The 16,250-nt window shown below is 50.7% G+C and overlaps 1 long non-coding RNA gene across 1 annotated transcript; it reads right to left on the bottom strand.

Annotated features, from left to right (window-relative positions):
• Positions 1 to 10,805: 10,805 nt before the first annotated feature.
• LOC118970182 (uncharacterized) lies at positions 10,806 to 16,250 on the bottom strand. The gene is made up of 3 exons (XR_005057974.2): positions 15,477 to 16,250; positions 14,373 to 14,575; positions 10,806 to 11,103 (listed from the first exon to the last, which is right to left on the bottom strand). It is a non-coding gene; the product is annotated as an uncharacterized lncRNA (long non-coding RNA).

The following is a 16,250-nucleotide window of genomic DNA, read 5'->3' as shown; positions in this document are numbered from 1 at the left end:
TTCAGAGGTGAGGTCTGAAATTCATGCATAACTTTATGGCTTTACTCTCTTGAGCTCCCTCTTCTCCATGATCCACCTGACATTTTCCAGATCCCTGGAGCCTCCCTTCCCAGATCTGCAGCCAGAAATCTGGGGTCTCAGTTTCTCCACTACACTGCATTCTTTCCAATACTGCTTCTGTGTTCAAGTCCAAGTAGTGGGAGACAAAGAGGAAAAAAAAAACAATGGAGATTCACCCTGTGCTCTTGGGATCACAGCTGCTCCGGTGAGAGATTAGAGTTTCCTCCTCTCAGAGACTCAAGTACCTGCCCTGCTTACTCTGCAGCCGTCTCCATTGCCACCATTCTTGGGGCAGAGAAAGGGGGAAAAAATAAAAAACAACAGGGGATTTTCCTTACTCTTAACAGTTTGCTGAGTTCCCTTTCCCATTCCTTGGTCCAGAAAGAGAAAGCTTCCCATGGAGCTCTTTCTGTCCACACCCAATGTGTGCTTTTGAGTTTCAGGCTGCCTTTAAGCCCAGGATGGGCAATACCAGAGAGGCGATACTTCCTATTCTTTCTAATCCACCTGCCGCCATTTATTTTTCAGAGCCCTTTGATACCTGCTCCATGAATTCAGGCTATAAAGTTTCATGCAGTGGGAGAGATGGAGAAGGGTTCTGCTTACTCTGTCCCCCCAGAACCAGAGTGGGAGAGGAAAACTCCAACTCGTTTTGCTGATGCCCAAAATCGCACCATTAGGGACCCCGTCACAGTGCAAGCCATCTTGTCAATCTGCTTCTAAGGACCAAGTTGCCTATAAACTCACCCACCACCACCCAAGGCTCAGCTGCCGCAGCCATACACTGACGCGAACAGCAGGGCCCCTCCCTTTCCCTCACGGCCCAGACCCTTCCCTCTGTGTATTCAGAGGGAAGGTTTCCCTCACCCTGAGACAGAAAGGGAGAACTCCCCCTTGCTAATGACTCTCATCTGTCTGATTGAGGGCTGGCAGGGCCCTTGTGGCAGGAGCGGTGAACCCAAGACAGGAAAGTGGAGAGTGCCCACCCCTTTTATGGGTAGGAGAAAGAGCTGGGAGCTATTAACCTGGCTGAGCCTCAGGGACAGGGCTTTCCACCTGCCGTGATTTACTCACCCATGGGCTTGTCTGTCACTGTGGCTGGGAAACTTCTTCAAAGGGGCCAGAGTCTTGTTTGCTGCCTATCTCCAGAGTCCAGCATTGTGCCTGTTTGTCAGTGAAGGGAGGATGAGTGGATGCCGCATGAATGAATGAATGACATTAAGTTCTAATCCCTTCCTCTTGGCCTCTCTTCTCTCATTCCTCCTTTCTTTACTCTTGGGGGCTAAATTAATTTACCGTTTATTGGGCATCCTCTATGTGCCACCCTTTAATATCTCATTTAATCCCCCCATCCCTGAGGAAAGCGGTGTCATTCCTCTTTAATTAAAAAGCTGAGGTTAAGAAACTTGACTAAATCACATAGTTATTAAACCAGGGAACCCAGGATTTGGACCCAGAATGGTTTCAGTTTTCATCATTTTCGGATCTTTCTTTGCTCTCAGATCCCAGCACCATGCCTGAGGCCTAGGCAGCATCACCTCCATGACTGAGACTGTTAATTATCCCCCCAAATCCATTCTTCTCATATTCCCAATTTCGGCTGGGCACCTGGGGCCATCTATAATAAAGACCAGATTTTCCAGCCTTCTTTGAAGCTGTACATGATGAATATGTAAGTAGAACTCGTTTATGCAACCTTACAGGGAAGTATCTTTCCAGGCAACGCCGCTCCCTTCCTTTCCCCTTCCTTCTTCCTGTCGACTAGGTGTTCAAGCAGCCATCTGGACCATGGCACAGAAGCCATCTACCGAAGATGGCAGAGCAACAGGGTGGAAGGGGCTGGCCATCAACCCTGGACTGATATGCTCAGACTTCATTTACATGAGAGATGTAAATGTTTGCCTTGAGTAAGCCACAGTTATCTGGGGTTTTCTGTCAGTCTGAACTTAATCCTATTTAACACCACCTCTAACCTACATGACCTCAAAAGCTTCTTTCATTGTGCCGTAAGCTATCCTCCTAGAAACCACCTCCCCTTTAAACACTAGTTTTTTGTTTCTTGTGTTTCTCCAACTCATAAACCTGAAGTGGCTCCCTTTGTCCTAACAAAAATACTTCCAAATTCATAAGCCAGACATTCAAGGCCCCAGTATAAGCTGGATTTATCTTGCCTCACATGTCTCTACCCAACTGTACTCTCCAGACTGATTTTTTCATCACCTATTATCTTAGTTGGGGCGTGCCAGCTGCTGTAATAAATAATCCCCAAATTTCTGGGGCTTATTACAACCAAGGTTAATTGCCTGCTCATGTCACAATCTGATGTGGTCGGCAGTGGGGGAGGGTGGAGTTCCATTCCAGTCATTCAGGGACTCAGGCTCTCTCCATCTGGGAACACCACATCTTCAAACTGCAGTCTCTCAGGTTATCATGCAAGGGGAGGAGAGAGTGTGCAGGAGCATGTGGGAAGATTTATGGGAAGCCTGGAAGCAATGCTCATTATTTTCATCCAAATTCTGTTGTCCAGAGCTTAGTCGCATGGCCCAACTGAACTGCAAGGGATTCTAGGGAATTTAATCTTCCTGCATACCCACAGGAGAAATGACATAGCTTTGTTGAAGATACAACATTGTCTCTGTCATACATGTCTTACTCTTCTCATCTCTGAGCCTTTGCATTTACTATCCCTCTGGTCTTGGAATGCTTCCCTTTAGTCCCTGCCAAATATTCCCCATCAAGAAGGGGGGAATATTCAGTCTCTTCCATGAAGCCCTCCTTGATTGTTCTCTCCCCTGAATGAATAAACTATGGAATTGTCCCAAATGAGCAATTTACCACTGGGTTGCCTTGGTCTCAGTTTGTTTTATGTGGACAGGTATGGATAGCAGCCTTGAGACACTGAGAAGTTAAAGGCCACGACTTAAATACATATGTTAAAAAATGTTCATTGGAAGTGAACTTTGCCAGACATGGCACATATTGAAACCTGATAGGTTGCAATAAGAAAAGCACAGCATCGCTTCTTTGATATTCTTGGCAAAGATGCATAACTTGAATCCAGTCATGAGGAAACAGACAAATTGAAATACAGGACATTGTACCAAGTAACCAGCCTATAATCTTGAAATGTGTTGAAGTTACAAAAATCAGGGAAAGATCAAAGAACTATTTTGGAGTGAAGGAAGCATCACATGATGGAGACATGAGAACTAAATGCAATGTGTAATTTCTGACTGAACCTTTTTGCTATAAAAGACGTTATAGGGATAGTTGTCAAAACTTGGATAAGGTCTGAGGATCAGATGGTGGCAGTGCATCAGTTTTAATTTCCTGATTTTGATGGTTGTTATTGTGGTAATGCAGGAGACTCCCTTGTGTACAGGAAATACTTGCTAAAGTATTTGGAAGTGATAGGACATTAGGTCTGCAACTTATTCTCAAATGATTCAGAAAATAAACAGTTCTTTGTACCACACTTCCAATTCTTCTGTGAGTTTGTCTCTGTCTCAAAGTAAAAAATAAAATGCTTGTTGGAGGAAAACTTCAATAATGTGCACCTCAAAGTCCAGGTAAAAAGGCACATTTTATAGGCAAGCCTCCTCAGTTGGCCCCTGCGCCCTGCCCTGGTGGTTTTGGCAATAATTACTACAGGGTTACTGGCTGTTGATGGCCCGCACTGCAGCCTCTCCCCTCCTCTCTTCTTAGAGAACCCTGATTCTGCTGGGGCTCAGCAGTGTGCCCAGCCTCGGGGGATGAGTCAGCAGCCGAAGCCAGGTAGAACACCTACTCTTTCTTGTCAGACACTAAAATTCCATTCCATACTATGTCTTTCAGATCAACCCTCCTAAAAACAATGAAAGACATTGGACAAAATATAAGAGGTTAACTTAAAAGCTTCAAAAAAGATAAAAAGATAAAAAACCAAGCTGATTAGGGGTGAAAGCTTATAACCAGAGAGGGAAGCACCAAAGCTGCTTATCTTGAGGTTATCTGTAGACACTGCTAACTTGGTCTTTGGTTCTGGGGACACTGGAGACAAGAGGGACAGAAGTCCAGGTCCACCAAGGCCCGAGATGGGGGACCTTTGAGGAGGGGTGCCAGAGACTGGCTTTCCCAAACTCTGTTGCAGCAAGGGGTGACTGTAGGATTCAGTTCTGGTCAATGAGACATACGGGAGATCTGGGCAGTTTCTGGGAAAAGACTTTTCTCCCTGATGAAAGGAGATTGGGTAGGAGGAGGACTCCCTTCTTCTCTCTCCTCCTCACCGCTCCACATGCTGTATCTTGGGATGCTATTATATAGTGCTCCGGCAGCCATTTCATGACCACGAGGCTGTGAACACTGAGGTGGCAGAACAGAGGGATTTGTGAAGAGCCTGGGTCATCGGCTAACCTTTGAAGTACCCAATTCCAGACATTTTGCTGGAAAAACCATTTTAAGCCACTTTGGGTATAACATGTGATTCCTTCTAGTGGAAGGCATCTCTCTTAATTGAGAAAACCACATGCATACCAGAATTGCATGGCAGGGGGCTTCCCTACTCTCACCTCTGTCACTCACCCATCCTCAGAGGCACAGGGGCAGCCTGTGACCTCACTGGGCTCTCAGGTAGAACAAGGAAGGTGGGGGAAGAGTAAGAGCCCCAGCCCCTCAACCCTATAGGCTCTGAGAGCCCACAGGCATTTATACCTGTCCCTTGTCTCGTCTGCCTCAGGGCTGGTGGCAGCCTGCAGGGTCAAGAGGGGGGTCCCAGGCCCCGTCTCTACTCCACCCACTGAAGGATGAGAAGGCATCTCGGGGGCTCATCAGTTTGCTCCGTGAAGTGGGGAGATTGATCCCCATTAGCCCTGTGTCTCAGGGTTCACATTAGGGTTGGCTGAGCAAACCCTTGATTCTGCTTAAGCTGGTGCCTTATGTATGACATGTCCTTTACTTTAATCCTCAGGACAACCACCCAGGTTACAGACAAGGCAATGGAGGCTCACTGAGCTTAAGGGGTTGGCCCAAATCACACAGCTTGTAAGTGATTTAATTTACTTAATTCAGATCTGTCCAACTCCAGATCATTGCCTTCTCCAACTGCCTCCCCTTCCCTCCCCACCACCATGATGGACAGCTCAGGGCTGAAGTAATCAGGGAAGACTTCCTGGAAGAGACAGGGAAGGGCATGCTTTAAAGCCTGGAGAGGAATTAGAAACAGAAAGCAAGTCAGAGCTAGAGGGAACTGTCAGAGCCTCAGAGCTTGGGAGGAAGGGAGGGTCAGGGAGATGGTACTGGCGCTGGGAGGGTACCAGTGGGTGCAATTGTGGGGGGAGAGAGTACAGTCTGGGGTTAAGCACCCAAACTCAAGAGCTAGAGAGTTGGATTGCCTCCCAGTTCTGCTATTTATCAAGTGTATGGCTTAGGGTATTTAAACTTTTCTGTGCCTTAGTTTTCCCATCTGTAAAATGAGTATGAAAACAGTACATACTCTATTGGTCTTAGCTATGACAAAGTCCAGTACTTGATAAGCATTATTGCCATAACGTTTCTTCTTTGTAGCTGCCCACCATCCCAACCTCCAGGTGCCTTTGGCCACTCTGGGGTGTCTCAGAGAGCTCCTGGGTGTGCCCCAGCCCTTAAGGCCTTGGCGCTTCTGCTGAAGATGCCCACTACGCTGAGAACTCTACCAAGCTGGGCTTCCTCTAACCCCAGCCCTCCTCCTCCCTCCCCTCTTCTGTGTGGGGAAATGAGAGAGATAAGAACCAGCAGCTTCAATTAAAACCGAGTCGCTTGAACAATAATGGAAAAGTAATTGAGCTAAATTGAAATGTAATTGGAAAAAAAATCATGGCTTAACATGGATTTAGAAACCAGGCTGGGGTCAGGAGCATCTCCATTCTCCAGCCTCCAATCTCCTCATCTCTTCCCCACCCCTCAGGGGGCTCTCAGTCCAGAGTCCCCACAAGCTCCTCTCCATCTTCCCGAGGCTCCTCTGCTCCGCCCCAAGTTATCCTAGTCAGTGCTTCTCAGTCAGGGGCAATTTTGCCCACACACAAACTCCAAGGGACATTCGACAATGTCTGGAGACAGTTTGGTTGTCACAGCTGGCCCGGGGGAGTGCTGCTGGCATCTAGTGGGTGGAACTGCAGACACAATGCCCGGGACAGCCTCCATGCAAAGGATATCCATCCCCAAAGGCTAATAGTGCTGAGGCTGAGAAATTGCCCCGCTCCAACTGTCCACTCTGCAGAGGCCCCCCAGCCCTCAACTAAGAGGCCTCTGGTTTCCTCTCCTCACACCAGCGTCAGGGAGACTTCCCCCTCTTTTTGTGTCCCCTGCAAACTCCAAGACCTTGACCCTCAGCAGAGAGAAGGGCAGATGTCCTTACTTCCTGGGAGCCATCTATTTCCCTACCTGCCAGGGGAATTCTCCTACCCCCAGGCCAGGGCAGGGGAGGGCGTGCTCATGGCTGGTTGGTACAGAGCTGGGGATACCCCAGCCTGCATACCCCCAGCCTGTGCACTGGCCACTGTGCTACTTAAACACCGGGGAGCGGGGAGGGGAGCCTTCTCCACACCCTCAGGCCTCTTCTCCTCTGTCCATACCTGAAAGTGGGCTGCTGCCCACAGAAGCCACGCCTGGCCCCACTCTGTGTCTCCATCTCCTCCCATCTCCCCCTTCCCACCTCTGCTTCTGGGCTCCAGTGTGTGGCTCCAGTGAGGGGGAGGGGACCTGGTGGGGCCTGGGAGGTGAGCAGGAGATGCCTATTTGGGCTCCCGATAAACTCAGGAGTCAGCTGGCGTGAAATGAAGAAATATGGCTCCTGGTAAATATTTATTTTCTATCAGAAATTAGCAAACCAAATGTAATTAAAAACAACTCTGTGTGTGCCTTCTCCACTCCCACCCCCAACCCCGAGTCTAGAAAATGACATCTCGGAATAGTGACTCACAAAGGCTGTGCCCTAATTAGCAGGCTGCCCCTGCTGCTGAGGCCGCCTCTCTCAGCCTCCTCAGGTAGCTGCTGGTACTTGGCGTGGGCCCAGGCCACTAAGGCCTGTGCAGGTCCCCTCTGTCCTCTGGCCCCCTCCCAGGTCCGAAAAACTGGAACCCTGAGCAGGGCCCAACGAGGGTGGAGGGATAGTGGAGCAGACCTCTCCTCACTGAATCTGATGGAGTAGGCTCAACACGGCCCTCCTCTCTGCTTGGCTGCTGCCCACCCCTGGGGGAGGCAGCTGGGGTTGCTGGTTGGGAAAATGGCCTTGGGAAATCAGCAGAACCTGATTCCCTTGCTTTCTAGCTGTGTGACCTTGGATAAATTCCCTTAATTCTGAGCCTCAGTTTTCCCTTTTGCAAAAGGGGGATTGTGAGGCCTTCCTTGCAGATTCATCGGATATGTAATGAGTCCCACTGTGTTCAGGGCCCTGTCTAGGCTGTGGGGATGGAGCAGTGACACAAACAGATCAAAGCTCTGCTCTTAGGACTCCCCCTGTGCAGGGCACGGTAAAGCACGTGGCACACGGTGGGTGCTTGCGAGTTGAGAGGGTTCTCTCCCACAGCCTCCATCAAACATCCCAGGCCAACAGAGGAGTCCTGGCAGTGCTGTCACCAGTTAGGCTGAGTAATAATCTCTCCTCTTTATTGAGCACCTACTGTGTGCCTGGTGCTGCACTAGTTGCTGCTCCTCTAGGGTGGCTCAGCTAGACAGAAGGCTTGCTTCCAAGTCTGAGCCCCATGCTGCCTTGGGATGGGGTGCACAGTGGGCAGAGACCCCAACGAACACCAGTTTGTCCTCCCCCTTAGCCCAGGCTGTGGGTTGCTGTGCTTATTAAGTATTTGAGACTGACCTTTCAGAAATGCTGTTTCCCTCCTGTCAGCAGCTCTATTTAAAAGTCTACAGTGGCCTAGTGCCAGCCCTGCTCATAGGTAATCTACAGCTGACCTTTCTGACCTGGGCTGCACAGCCCTCTGACTTGGCCGTTTGACTGAAGAAGTTGCTGTCAAGCCCACCCATGTCTCTTCACCCTTACCAGGTGTAACGTACCAGCCCAGCTTCCAACTGCCAGCACCCGTGCGTCTTTGCCTTTGAGCTCTCTCTGGAGCAGCCCAAACCATCTTGCCATGCTAAAAAATGCCACCTCCTCTAGGAAGCCTACCCTGATTGCTGAAGCCTGCTCAACTCTGCCCCCTGGATTTGGCTTCCTTCACACTGCATAATCTCTGCTTCACACACTTGGCACAGACTCCCTGGTATGAGGGGTTCTATCTCACATATCCAAGCTTTAGCTTGTCATATGGATTGTATCTCTTTCCCTCCCCCACTTGTGTTGCAAAAATTGGGGGTTCAAGTCTTGTTTCTCTCTCTAAGAGCTGGGGAAAGTTAGTTAATTTCTCTGAGCCTGAGTTTCCTTGTCTGTACATCATGGATGATAATAATAGAACCTTAGCTCATGCTTGTTTCAAGAAATAAAGGAGACGAGATAGATATTAACTATTTGATGGGATGCTGGGCACACAGGGAAGGAGACAGCTGTCTTAGATGGTCTTCCCAGCCCTTGTCCTCCTTCTGGGATTGGTATCTCCCTTCTAGGGAACTGACCGCACCTGCCCAGCTCTGTGATCCTAGTAGAGGGTGTTTATTATGCCCCCTGACCTCTCTTGACCACAGACTGACAATCAGTTGAGGAGTGAGCCCACGCTCAAAGCTAAGCCAATCAGAGTTCTTCCCTGGGATTCTTCAACTAGAGCTGGGAGAGAGGTTCAGCTCCTTCCTGACAGAGACGCTATGGGACTTGAGGGAGGGCCCCAGGGTGTCTTCCCTGTGGAGGAAGAGGGACTGGTCAATAGAGACCAAAGAGAAAATGAAAGAAAGTTGGGGCAGCATTTGAGTCCTAGGTCCCCAAGGCTCACCTACCTGCTTGTCTCTCTTTTCCTTTGATTGTAAGAAATATTCCAAATCCTTCCCACACCGCCTTCCCCCCTTTTTCGCCTCACTTCGGTCACTCAGGCAGGTTTTGGTCACATGCCCCCATCAAATCTTGGCCAGTGCAGAACTCCCAGGAAGCCACCTTTCCTCCATCTGCCGTTGACAGAAGGTACAGAACTTCCTGGGTGGAGAAGAGGAGGTGAGGGTGTCTCTGAGTCTCTCCCAAGAGTGTTTCCTGTTTTCCTTCCCTGCAAAAGATATGGAAAGAAACTGCAGCCCCAAAGAGGGCAATTAGTGATCAGGAAGAACTTCCCAGTGCCAGGAGCAGGAGGCTCTTAGAAGCCGGGAGTGTTAATACCCACGTCAAGCTGGTGGAGTGCTGCATGAGGGAGGGGCTGCACGTGACACCTTCTGGAACCCTGAGGCCTCAGGTGGGGCTTGACTGCCCTTCTCTAGTCACCAGCCACAGCTAGGTTGGCTGGGGGGCTCCTAGGAGGCAAGAGAGCGGGCAGGGACCTCCACTGAGACAGCCCAGGCGGTGGGGCTGCTGGGTTCCTGTCTGACTGGCTATCATTTCACTCCATTCTTCAGACTGCTCAAGGAAAATTGCCTCCCTAATTGGCTCTTCTCTCCAACAAGCTGTAATGAGGCTAAACTTCATTCCAAGGGTGCTTAACCACCCTTTGGCTTCACTGGCTGCCATCTGCGGCCCCTGCCACAGTGCCTGCTCACATCACAGCGGGGGGGGACACGGGGGCGAGGGGTGGTACATCCAAGGATCTTGCCCTGTACTTGGTCTCAGCTGCCCAAAGACATTACTCTGGGCCTGCGAACGCACAGGGAACAGGGAGCTCTGCTTTCAGGGGGTCCCGGTCTCAGTGGGGAGACATAGCCCTGCCCTCAGCCTGAGCAGGGAGACATACACCCTGTTCTTACGGAAGCCCCCAGAATTACAAGGAAATACTGTTTCTTCCCTAGTTGAATCATAGGCAAGATCCAGTCTCACACTGGTGTAGATTGCCAGCCGACAATTCAAACTCATTCCCTTCATGCATTCAACAAATAGGTTCACTCATTCAATCAACAAATGCTCGTTAGATCTATTATCTGTCGCACTGTTTCCAGCACTGGATTGGAGACACAGCTGTGAGCAAAAAGAACAAATGTCCTTACTTTCGTGGGGCTCACATTCTACCAGGAAGGGACCACCACCCATCTGTCCCCAACCCCCAGCCCCAGCCCAGGCTTCCAGTCTGGAGACAAGATACGGGTTCCTGTAGGCTGCCTTGCAGGAGAGGCTGGCTAAACTTAATAGGGTGAAACCAACTCCTGTAACAGAGAATCCAAAGTGTAAACAAGGGGATTATGCTTCCTCAGTGTAGTCTGAGTTCCAGGGTGGGGAGTAGTTCTCCTCCAAATGGTGATGCACTGACCTACAGATTCTGGCCCAGAGTGGCCCCCAGCACCTCGTGCACCCCATTAGAGAGAGCTTAGCCACATGGCACACCTCGGGGCAAAGGAGATTGAGAAACGAGGTGCCACTGAGCAGCCATGGGCCACAATCCCCTCGCCATGATGAAGGGAATGGATTTGGGCTGTCGGCTAGCAATCTACTCCAGGGTGAGACTTGACTTGCCCTGTGATTCAACTAGGCAATCAGCTCTTGGAGCCAAGAATCCTGTCTCCTATATCCTCCCCCACACCTGGCCCAGTACGGGGCAATCAAAATCCCTCTGGTTCATATGTGGATTCAGAAATAGGAAGCTGGTATTATCAGTTACCAATTGATGTATAACAAACTCAGTGGCTTAAAACAAGAACCATTTATTTACTGCCAATCCTGGGGGTCAATAATTTGGACCAGAGTTTTGCCTGGGATCCCTCATGTGGCTGATGGTTTAAGACAAACTCACTTCTCCAGAGGATGGTGCTGGCTGTCCACTGGACCTTGTGTCTCCAGCATCCAGCAGGCTAGCTTGAGCCCTTCACGTGGCAGTGTCAGGGCAGCAAGCCAGTGAGAATGGGAGTTGCGAGGTCTTTGAGGCCTGGGCTTGGCAGTAGAACAACCTCACTTCTGCTGTGCTCTGCTGGTCAAAGCCAGCCCACATCCAAGGGCTGGGGAAATAGACTCCGGCCCTGTGTGGGAGGAGTTGCAAATAATTTGTGGCCATTTAAGGTCAACCATGTTGTTCTGGTTATATATCGCTGCATAACAAACCATTCCCAACACTTAGTGGCTTAAAACAATGACACTTCATTTGCTCATGAAACTTCAATTTGGGCAGGACTTAGTGGGGACAGATTATCTCTACTCCAGGACGGGGGCTACAATGATCTGAAGGTCACTCACTCATATGTCTAGGTACTGATCAGCTATTGGCTGAGACCCCACCTGGGGCTGCCATCCAGGACCCTACATGCAGCCTGTGCTTTCTCCCTGTGTGCAGGTGGCTTCCCGGGGTGAACATCCACACACACACACACACATAGAGACCTGGGCAGATATGTATCACATTCTATTGGTGAAGGCAGTCACCAATCTGCTCAATTTCAGGAAGAGAGAAAATAGTTCCACCTTTTGATGAGGAGTGGCCAGATTCTGGAAGAGCTAATATAGGACCAGAAATATTGCTGAGGCCAATTTTGGAAAATGCAACCTACCATATACTCCTTGGTTCTTCAGTCATCCATTTATCAAACTCCTGTCACACACTCACTGTGTGTCAGGTATGGGGTGAACAACATTCACGCACACCTTCTGCTTCCCAAAGCAAATGAGCCACCTGGTACCCTGAGGGTGGGAGACTGACAGCCTTTTGTCAGAGGCATCACAAGGGGTCGAGGAGATGGTACCTATGCCCATCACACCCAAGAACAAAAAGAGGGTGTACAGTTCAGCAGGTGGGATTTTCATTAGAACCTAAGCTTTTTCTAAGCAAAGATTTGTCCTGAGGGACATGCGCTCACCCTTCTTCCTTCTTCCCAACGCCCCCAGGCTCAGTAGAGGTAGGGGGACATGGGGTGGGGAGGGCTCATGTCCCACTGAAGGTAATGCCCCCGGGGCCCTTTGCTTTCCAATTTGGATGAACACATGGGCAGAGCAGGTGCTCACAAAAGTTTGTTGGATTTGAATATCTAGACTTATTCTCCTACAAGCAGCCTGAAGTTTGGGGCCTTGGCTTTCCACATAGTATGTATTTAAACATGTTTGGTGAATGAGTGAAAATGATCAATAAGACTCCCAATTGCACCCTATATCAGTTCAAAGTTTTTGTTTCTTTTACAGCAAAAAAAAATTATAATTTATAGCTGGACACATAGCAACTTAGAGTAAAGCATGCATTTTCTGGCCTCCTCTGTAGCTAGGAGTGGCCGTATAATTAAGTTCTAGCCAATGAGATATGAACAAAAGTGTGGCATATTTAACTTCTAGATTATATCTTTAAAATGAGAGAACCAGACCTCTCTTGCCTTCTCCCTTCCCCTCCAGCTGAAATCAATGTGGTGGGGACATTTTGGCGAATGTGGACAAGAGGACATCTCAGGTGATAAAGCAACAAGGTGAGGCTAGAAGGATCCTGGGTCTCTGACATCTTGCAGCTGCCATCCCTGCCCTTGACTACTTACACTCAGACTGTTGTGTGAGAGAGAATCAAATTTCTCTTGAATTTGGCCACTATTATGTGGGGTCTCTGTTAGAGCATCTAAACCTCTGTCCTAATCTATACAACAAGGAAGTGAATATATGCATGAATGCATTCATGACTAAGTGAATGATCGATTGAGTGAATGTCTAATGGTTGCTGTTATGGTGACAGCAAAGAACCATAATAACTATTTATAAAGCAATAGCTCTTTTTATGACATTTAGTTGCTTAATGTGAAGTGTGCAGAGGGTAGGTTCAGGGATGATTCAACAGCTCAACAGTCATCAAGGACCGCAGGCTCATTCCACTTTTTTGCTACACCATCTTCAGAGTGTTGGTTTTTATCCTTGGTAACTATGGTCACAAAATGGCAGCCACTGTTCCAGGCATCATGACTTCACACAATCATGCCAGTGGGCAGGAAGCAGGGCAAGAGCTAGAGTGGCAAGATAGGCTTATTCCTCTGAGTTTCCTTCTTTAAACAGGGAGGAAAAACAGGGAGTCAAAGCCCCCAGTTGACTTCCTTTTATACCTTATAGGTCATAACTGGTCACACAGGACAGCTCTAGCTGCAAGTGAAGCTAAGAAATGAGTGCCTCTGTTCTTCAAGCTCCACAGTGGGAGGAGAGCAAAAAAGAAGAGAGTGACTGTGGCATTAGGAACCAACAGTGTCTGCCACAGTGATTAAGTGGGTGAATGAGTAAATGAATGAATGAATGAACAAACACTATATGGTAAAAAATGAACTATGTTCTCTCCTGCTCTGGTAGTTGGGAGAACTCCCGGAGTCAGGATACAGGAATGGAGAAGCAGACAATGGAAGAAAAGGGATGGAGATTCTCCTGGGGTTCAGAGGCAAGGAGGTCAGAGTTCCTGGAACTGGGTAGGTAGTGAGGGAGGTAGGCTCAGAAGAGACTAGATGGATTTGGGATGGAGACCGCACCTGGAAGCTGGTCGGGAATGACAGGCAGGCAATAGGGGAGAAAGAGAAATCCACCCCTGGCCTGAAAAGGATGCAATTCCTGGAAAAGGAAATGGCTCAGTCAAGCTGGAGAACCTGGGCAGGGCCTATGGGGACAGGAGGGGACACTGGGTTCCAGATGTGGGCAGTGACCTTTGAATTAAATGTGCATTACAGGAATCCATCCTCTGCTAACCCAGAGATACAAACAAAGGACAATTTTGGCTAATAGTGATGGTTCCTATACCAAATCCTTTACTGTAATAGCAAATAAAACACAGAACATTGGAAATTGGAGCTTTAGGGCCCCAAGGAAACCATTCACCTCTAACTCCTTCCATTTTGCAAGTGAGAAGGTCAAGGTCCAGACACAGGAACAAAAGAATGTCCATGGGCAAAGCCTGAACCAGAGCCCAGACTCTGGGACCAGTCTGCCCCTCCCACTGGGGATTACTCCATTTCTCCAGGCAGAGCTACAGCCTCCATGTAGCGACTCAAGGGAGACAGTGTGGGATTCCCAGCCCATTCTGGAATGTTGGGAGAGTAGAGCAGAGCCCCCAGCCCCATTCCGGCAAGCCTTACTCCCACCATCTCACAGGATACAGAAGGTTGGTAGAGGACAACAGCTGGCCATGGGGGATGACCCGCCTGCAAAGTGCTGTGCCCTTGCTCACTGGCACAGTTCAAGCACAGACAGGGAGTTACTAAAGGGGGGACGCTGACTGGCCATTGGAGGGAGTGGCCAGAGGTTCCCTTCAAGGTTGAACCCCCTTGGCAATACCTCCAGACTGACTCACCAGCCAAGAGAGGCCCAGGTCCAGAGCCAACAGACGCCTCTGCCAGCCCTGGAGGCTGATCCCATGGTGACAGGAGGTGAGAGAGAGGCAGGAAGAGAAATTCATGGAGGTCTCTAAAGGTGTGGCCCTGTGCTCCGCAGGCCAGCAGAGGGAGGGCACCACTTCCTTGGATCCAGGCGCACTCATCAGGCTGGGGGCTGGGGCTGAGGAAAGAGACCTGGACCCTCTGCCCTCCATCCTCACCATCACCAGTCCACCTGCCAGAAGTCAGCAGGGTGCTGCACATCCCTCCCACCAGGACCCACAGGGGAACAGCACTGGGGGTAGTGGAGATTTGCTCATCCAGCAACTGCTCTGCTCAACTTTTGGACAAAAAAAAGGCCTCAAATTTCCATATTAGGGGAAATGGGGACTTTTCACTCCCTTGCACCCCACTTTGTTCCCATCTCTGGACCCAGGGTGAAATGGGTAAAGGAACATCTCTGAGACCCAGTATAGACCCCACCTCCCACCACCTCAACTCTTTCTCCAGGAGAGGGTGACCCAGGCTCGCCAACGACCTCCTGGGATCCTTCTGGATTTTCTGGGCTGCCCCCACCAAAGGCAGAAGGGCCGCATTGGCCTGTGGGGAGCCATAGAGGGCAGCACTCTACTGCCCGTCCTGGCAGATGCCCCCCCCCTCACGCCTCCACCACCCCAGGTCCACTTGCAGCTCCCCGCCCCTGGCCCGCAGCCATTCTCCCTGAAGCCGTGCGTCTTTCCTCCTCTCCTAGGCTCAGCCTCCAGTGATCCTGACACCCACCCGCCCTGCCGAGACCCCGCTGCCTCAGGACTCAGCCAGACCCCCGCGGTCCCGCTCAAGTCCCAGGCCAGCGCTGCAGGCGCCCGGCAGGCAGCCCGTCCCTGGGCACGGAGCCCGGAGCCGGGTGCGGAGCGGGAGCCCGCCGTCCCATGGCCCGTCCGCTCTGCCGCCGCTGTCTTGCTCCGCGCCCACGCCCAGCCCGGCACCCGGCCAAGACTCGGTCTCGCCGTGCCTGCCACCTGCCCGCCTCTTGGTGGGGGTGGGGCCCTGGGATTGGGGGTGTGGAGCCGGAGCAGGCTTACCAGCTTCCGCCTAGGCCTGGGTAACAGAGGCCCCCGGTGTTGGGGAGGGAGCGGAGACAGACAGCTGCTCAGTCCCACAAACAGAACAGGGCCGTCGCCGGGGTTTCCTTTACCTTCTTTCTCTGCATTGCTTAGGAACACCCCACCCCCTCATTTCACTGGATCCCAGAGCGGAAGAACCTTCAGGTTCAAACCTCTTCCCCCAGTTTACAGGAGACCTGAGGCCCAGATGCAGCTGGCTTATTTGAAGTCACAAGCCAGAGGTCCAGAGGTCAGAGGTCCAGAGGTCCAGAGGTCCAGAGGTCCTCGGCCTTCCTCACAGTGCTCTGTCCACTCTCCGGGCACAGTCTCCACCTCGCTCTACTTCTCCTCAGCCCCTCCCTCTTCCTCACGCAGGTCCTGGAATCAGGGCCCCTTCTCTGACCCTAGTCTTTTGAAGCAGAGATCAGCAGAGGCTTGGATGCTTCTAATCCAGAGTCTGAAAGTTTCCAAGGCAAGTTTTGTGCCTACTGGTCCGGGAAGAGGCTGGTAAGGGCCCCACGGTAGTTTTTGGTGCCCCCCTCCCCTGCGCCCCCGCCTCCAGTCGTCCCCAGGCTGCATGCACTCACCTTAGCTGGGGTGAGGCCTCATTAAATGGCCCCACATTAATGAGGGAGGGAACTGCAGGTGCTGTTCAGAGGTCGCCAATGCCCTGGGTGTCCCCCAGAGGGCATGCACAGACATTGACATATGCACAAGCACCCTTTACACTGGCACGCACTTACACGTGCGCGG

Source organism: Manis javanica, chromosome 16 (assembly GCF_040802235.1).
Source record: "Manis javanica isolate MJ-LG chromosome 16, MJ_LKY, whole genome shotgun sequence".
NCBI lineage: Eukaryota > Metazoa > Chordata > Mammalia > Pholidota > Manidae > Manis > Manis javanica.
Note: the sequence above shows the minus strand (reverse complement) of the source record. Positions and strands in the feature narration are given on the sequence as shown.